The 6,590-nt window shown below is 41.5% G+C and overlaps 1 non-coding gene across 1 annotated transcript; it reads left to right on the top strand.

The window, feature by feature from the left end:
* Window positions 1-453: 453 nt before the first annotated feature.
* On the top strand, window positions 454-644 carry LOC112318226 (U2 spliceosomal RNA). The gene has a single exon (XR_002976197.1). It is a non-coding gene; the product is annotated as a U2 spliceosomal RNA (small nuclear RNA).
* The last annotated feature ends 5,946 nt before the right edge of the window (window positions 645-6,590 follow it).

A 6,590-nucleotide genomic window follows, 5' to 3' on the forward strand; every position in this document is an offset into this window, starting at 1 on the left:
GGTACTGTAAGAAGACAGTAACCCCTCTTCCAAATGCTAGGCAAACTTCCATGAATCATGTGTTAAAACACAACCGAGCTTGGCAGGATGCAGGCACTCAGCTACTTGTTGTTACTACCGTTCTCTCAAAGAAATGAACATGTGGAGAATCCCATGAATTGGTCAAAGAAGAAATAAGTTGAAATATTACTCAGTGTTCTAGGTTGAAGTTGTCCTGAAAAGTTGGTATTCCATATCAAAAATAATATTTACCTTTGACAATTTTTTAAAATGAAATAAACTTCCCATGAAAGATTACTTAGCTTAAACTTCAATACTTTATGGCTTTTTTTTTCTGTTTTGTTGCTTTATTTTAAAAACATGTAAAGTCAAGTATTTGCTAATTAAATTAAATGGGGGAAGCCAGGCAATAAGTATCAAAATATTAGAGCTAGACTAGAAAAAGTTATGATGATCACTCCTTGGCCTTCTGGATAAGATGAAATGTAGTATCTGTTCTTATCAGTTCAATATCTAATACATCCTCTATTCAAGGACAATATATTAAATGGATTTTTGGAGGTTGAAGGTGGAATAAGAGCTTGCTCCATCAACTCCACGCATCAACCGAGTATTGCAATACTTCCGGGAACAGTGCACCCCCCTCAAAAAAAGAAAAGAAAAGAAAAAGCTATGATTATTGTGGTAGTCAGAATAAGGGTTCCTTGAAGTATCCATGTCCTAATCTCCAGAAACTGTGAATTTGCAAAGTTACATGGCAAAGAGTAATCGAGGATGCATATGGAGTTAGAATGCTACTCAGTTGATAAGGAGTTTTTCCTGGATTATCTAATTGGACCCAGTGCAATGGGGTCCTTAAATGGTCCTTAAACCCTTCAGGGTCCTTAAAAGTAGAGAAAGGAAGTGAGATTGGAGGTCAGAGTATTGTGACAGTGTGACGTGGGAAGGACTGGACTCACTGTTGCTGGCTCTGAAGATGGAAAAAGGAGCCACAGACCAGGAAATGCAGAATACCTCTAGGATCTGGGAAGTGACAGAAAAGAAATTCTGCCCTAGAAACTCCAGAAAGGAATACAGCCATGCGGATGCCTTGATTTTAGTCCAGTGAGGCCTATGTTGGGTTTCTTTCCAACCTGTACTAAGTTTGTGGGAATTATTATACCAATAAAAAGGAACTAATACAATTAACAATTTTGTTATTCTTACTTGTATAAAACACATTTGTATATGACTTATCTGTATGAGTCTGTAAACATGCTTTAGAACAGTTTTGGATACTAGCCATCCCAACCTCTGTGAACAGTGGTCCAGAGTAGTGAGGAGGTGACGGCAGTAACCTAGGCAACACACAAGGGTGGCTTGACTGCGTATGCTACAGTCTGAATGTTTGTGTGCCCCCCAAAATCTGTGTTGGAATACTCATACCCAGTATGATAGTGTGAGAAGTTGGGGCACTTGGGAGGTCCTTAAGTCATGAGGGCAAAGCCCTTATGAATGGAATTGGAGCTTTTATAAAAGAGATCCCATGGAGCTCCCTAGTGCCTCCCGCCATGGGAGGATACAGTGAGACCCACTATGCCAGGATACAATGAGAAGTGCGCAGCATGGAAGAGGGGCCTCCCCTGGCCATGCTGACACCCTGGGCTCGGACTCCCAGCCTCCAGAGCTGTGAAGAAGAACTTTCTATTGTTTATAAGCTACTCGGTCTGTGGTATTTTGTTATAGTAGCTCAAATGGATTAAGACACTGGGTCAGTGAAAATAATAGGAATTGATCAGATTCTAGATATTTTTTGAAGAGTCATCAATTTTTGCTGGCAGATGAAAAATAGTGTTGAGAAAAATAAAGAGTAAACATGATTGCAGTATTTTGGACCTAAATATTAATGGAGTGACTGTGGATGGATCAGATTTGGAATGTAAGAGGGAATTAGAGGTTTAATTTTTAGGCATGCTGGTGTGAAATATTTCATGGACACAGAGTAGAGAAGTCAGGCAGGCAGTGAGATATGTGTGTTTGGAGTTCCAAGTCCAGAGTGGCACAAACCTGGGAATCTTTGAAATATTATTGTAAAAGTTGGCATAAGCGGGGCTGCCATTCCAGAGGAACTGCCTTGCACCCCTTGTTCTCTGCCCCTTTGGACAGGTTGAACTGGGTCAGACCCTTGGACTGGGCCAAACCAACATTGTCTCACAAACAATTGCTGGTAAAGCCATCAGGAAAGTAGACACCCTCACCACAAAGACCAGTGATTGTGGACTCTCTATCTGAAGGTAGAACCAGTAACCAATTGTGTATAGCCAAGGGTAGGTCAGTTTACCAGCACCTACAGGAATTCCTTCTTCTTTTAATGTAATTATTTCCTTTCTTTTCTCATAAAAACCTGTTGCCTTCACCCTGTAATCAGGATACTATTTGGATTTGTGCCTGAATCTGGGCTTCCAGGATTGTAATTCTTTGATCTGAAATAAGTGCTTGTTGCCTTTCATACTGGCTTTCTAACCTTAGGTTTAAACCCATGACGTTTAAAGTGCTGAGACCGTACAAGATCACCGACAGAGTATGTAGAGCAATAATATTCAAGAATTGAGACCGATGCATGGCAACTTTAAGACGCCTAAGAGATAAGGAGAAAGAGCCAAGGGGGCTCAGAAAGTTCGCTGAAAGGGAGGAAACAATGAGCAGAAGAGTGTGTGGTCCCTGGAGCCAAGTGAAGATAGTGTCAATTCTTGTTCTTATATACTGCTTGTCAATCAAGCGACATGAGAAATACTTGTAGGCCCAAGGTATGATTGAGTTCCACAGCAGTTTTTCTCAGCTCGGCCATAACTGATGTTTTGGATCAGATGCTTTCTAGCATGAGGGTTTCTCCTGATCATTGAGGATATTGTGCGATAGTCCTGATTACTATGCGGTAGAGGCCAAGAGCATGGTCCCGGTGATGACCACCAAAAAACGTCTCCTGACGTTGTCAAATTTCCTTTTGGAGATAAAATTGGCCTTGGTTGAGAACTACTGTTCTGCGTGTATTCTAATTTGCATTATTCACATTTATTCAGCTCCTGCCAAGCTGAAAGCCCAGCAGGCTGGTGGCAGAACATCCTGGGGTAAAGGCAGAGGCTGTGTCCTCATCAGGAATGCTGGGAATAGTGAACAGAGAGCCAGAAGCCTTTCCTCCACTCAGAAGGGCAGACTACTCATCTCACGGCAGAAATGCCTTTCAATGATAGCTTGATTGGCATCATTTTCTACCAGGTCCTCTTCGAAGCACTTCTCACAGAAACTAACACTACCAGCCTTCAGGGAGAAACGGAAATCCTCCAACTTGATTCTGCAGGCAGTTGTCTAGGCTCCAAAGTGCCTTATTAACTGTGTTTTCTTGGTGTCTCTGCACCTGGAGGACCAGAAACAGAGGCAGTTCTGCTTCACACTAAAGAAGTAATTTTCTAGTGAGGTAATTACAGCTCCACAGTCAGCCGGACTTCGTGTCCTGGTGACCCTTGAGGACCCAGAAGCCTTTGAGGCTCTGTCTCTGTCAGTAGGTTTTCGGCACAGGTCTCAGCTGGCAAAGCAGGCCCTAACCCTGTGTTCTGGTCCCTGTCCTGCTTTTTCTGCCTTTCTGAGCCTGGGCTACACAGTACACTTCTAGACCTGAGTTTCCCCATTTGTCACAAGGAAACAAACTATCACAGATGGTGCCTATCACTGTATTCACCAAGGGCCAAATGAACTCAACAGTTAAAATGATTAACTGATAGTGTTGAAGGAGGTATTTGTCAGCCAGTTTTAAACTGCAAACTGACCCTAGACCACTCAGTGTCTAGAGCCTTGTGAATTAATGTTGAAAAACAAATTCTCTAGCTGTGAATAATACATCCCCTTGGGTGGGTGATGAAGCTGTTAATTTGTTAAATAAAGATTTTTAAAACACCTGAGATCCGTTACTTTGTTTTAGGATTTCCCACAGAACCTGAAAGGAGGAGTTCACACTTACCTGCCCCCTGGGGGGATGTTGGAACCTGTCATTTACTGAGCACCTACTGTGTGTTGGTTATGCCTTCTGTCCCCCACTCTTCACATAGCTGTTTCAGAGACCTTGGTTCTGTTCTTCTGCATCTCCAAGTTAGAGTTGTCAGTGTTAACACTCCATGGGGTGTATGTATACTGAATATATACTATACACTTATACTGAGGCAATCATTTGTTGTTTACCTAAAATTCAAATTTAATTGGGCCCCTGCATTTTATCTGGCAGCCCCACTTCAAGCGCGATGGCCACTGCACTTCTCAGGTAACACTGATGGCATTTCTATTTCCAGTGATGTCATCCTTTCCATAGAGCTTATTGCCCATTCATACAAAGATGCGTGGATACTCGTGGACATGCATGCGCTCATGTGGAAACAGGAATAAAGTATAACATCTCAGCTGTTTTATATGTCAGTTATGCTGCATAAGAGGATCAGAAGACTTTTCATTTTATTAGAACAGTTTCATTTTTCTAAATGGTTACATAATTTCTACCTCTGACATCAATCGTGTATCAAAAATATCCACAAAATTGCTAGAGAGAAAAGTAATTCTATTCCCTCAGCTAACATCATTGTAAACTATGGCAGTGTAACCACTGAAGCCACTCAGCAACCTTGATTGCAGTTACAGTATCTGTTCCTGGAGTCTTTACAGAGACATGACTGAGTGAGAAAGACACAGGGAATGAATAAGTGAAGCAAGCCGTTCCTACCCTACATTGGACATTTGACACCTCAAGGACTTTACCATGTAACAAAGCTCCTATAGAAGAGGGCTGGAGGACCACAGACCCCTCGAGGATGGAGCGAGGCCTAGACCACCTTGCTATTTAAGTAACCTAATAGGTTAAAAAAAGAAGAAATTCTAAAACAGAGTTTCAAAAATTATAATACGTTTTTAATATTTACATTCAATAATTTAACCCTGAAAGTTATAACTTAATATCATTGTATTATTCTTCACTCTAAATACAAGGTTTATTTTTAAAATATTAATTCATATTTCATTATAGGTTCCAGGGTGGGGGAGAGGGTCCTGTAATAGAGTAGACACTCATCTGGACATAGTACCTGTAATTCTCAACTTGCAGCTTGCTGTGAGGATGTGAAGTAGATTTCCATTCTCTCCAACCTCGGGTCCTCAGGGGATTAGAGCAAACTGAGCAGGAATTCAAATGGGAGAGGGGTGGCTCCAGGTGCTCCTGCCCCTCCCTGACTCCCACTCTGCTGCTTCTGCTTGCTCCCAATTGACCACCCTTAAATGGTGTTCTATACACTTTGACATAAGAAACTTGCCACAATCATCCTTTAAAATAAACATATAATAACCATTTATATTTAAAATATTAATATGTTTCCATGTCTAGCTATCTTGACTAATAGCAAAAGTTATTAGCAATAGTTGTTATGTCACTACCCGGTTCCCAGATGCAATGTTCTTTCTTTATAGAAATCCCATTTGATCTTCACAAAAACTGGTTTTTGTAAAGGTTGGCTAATGAACAAATGTTATGACACCACAAGTTATAGGTTTACTCCTGGTGAGAGTTGGTCTTTTCGTTTTTGTTTGATTAACATATTTAGGCAGAAGATAGAAACCCTGCTTCAGTCACTGACAGCTTAGCCGAACTAAGCTCCTGATCCGCAGTCATGAGAGAGGTTCACAAGGAGGACATGGGTTGATTGCTGTTGTTTGTCTGTCTGCTGTTTGTTTTGTCTGGCAAAACCAACTGTGTGCTCAGTAAGCTACTTCACATCGATGCTGTATCAACCCCCAGCCCCTCCAAAAGCCTCCGGTGAACACACAGTGATTACATAAGGCCCGTGGAGAATCTGATATGCTTTATAAAACAGAAGGTGCAAATGTAGGGTCATATTTTCCTAGCTGAATACTTTCCTGAGGGAATTACTGTCAGATCCCAAAGTGGGATCCTACAAGATCGTAACTCTCAAGATGACTTACAGCTAATGACCAGGTTCTCCAAGAGGGATTGGCAAGGAGCCCTCTCCTGGCCATGCCAGGCTGTAGTTGGCTTGGTTTTAACAGAGCCTTCCAAATGTTTTCCTAAGTTTGGGGGAAGCAGAGATAGTGGAATATTTTATTGCTAGATACTCAGAAATATCCTTTGTGCCAGGAATTACAAATCAGAGACATACTATGCAAATCTGACCTAAAAATATGTTGTTTTTGTTAGGCCAGCAGAGTGATCTTTAAAACTCAATTAGCAGGATGTAAACACCTGGAGTTTCACACATGCACACATACATGTATGGGTGGGTGGATTTAGGGAAGGAGGATGCATGGATGGGATGGATGGATGGATTTGGATTTGGATTCCAGCTTCTTTTGATTAAATTTAAGTGTTTGGTAATAAGAGCATCTGCACTCTAGCTTAGCAACAGTTGACCAGAACGTGGGAATGGGTTCCACATTAGCTTGGGTGAATGTTCTCCTTTTATCAGAATCTTCTTCACCTCCTTGTCCCTTGGCACTGAGCCAAGTGTCAGCTACCATATATCATGGTACTATCATGCCTTTTTTGTCTTCTAGTATACCCA

This window comes from Desmodus rotundus, chromosome 10 (assembly GCF_022682495.2).
Source record: "Desmodus rotundus isolate HL8 chromosome 10, HLdesRot8A.1, whole genome shotgun sequence".
Classification (NCBI taxonomy): Eukaryota; Metazoa; Chordata; class Mammalia; order Chiroptera; family Phyllostomidae; genus Desmodus; species Desmodus rotundus.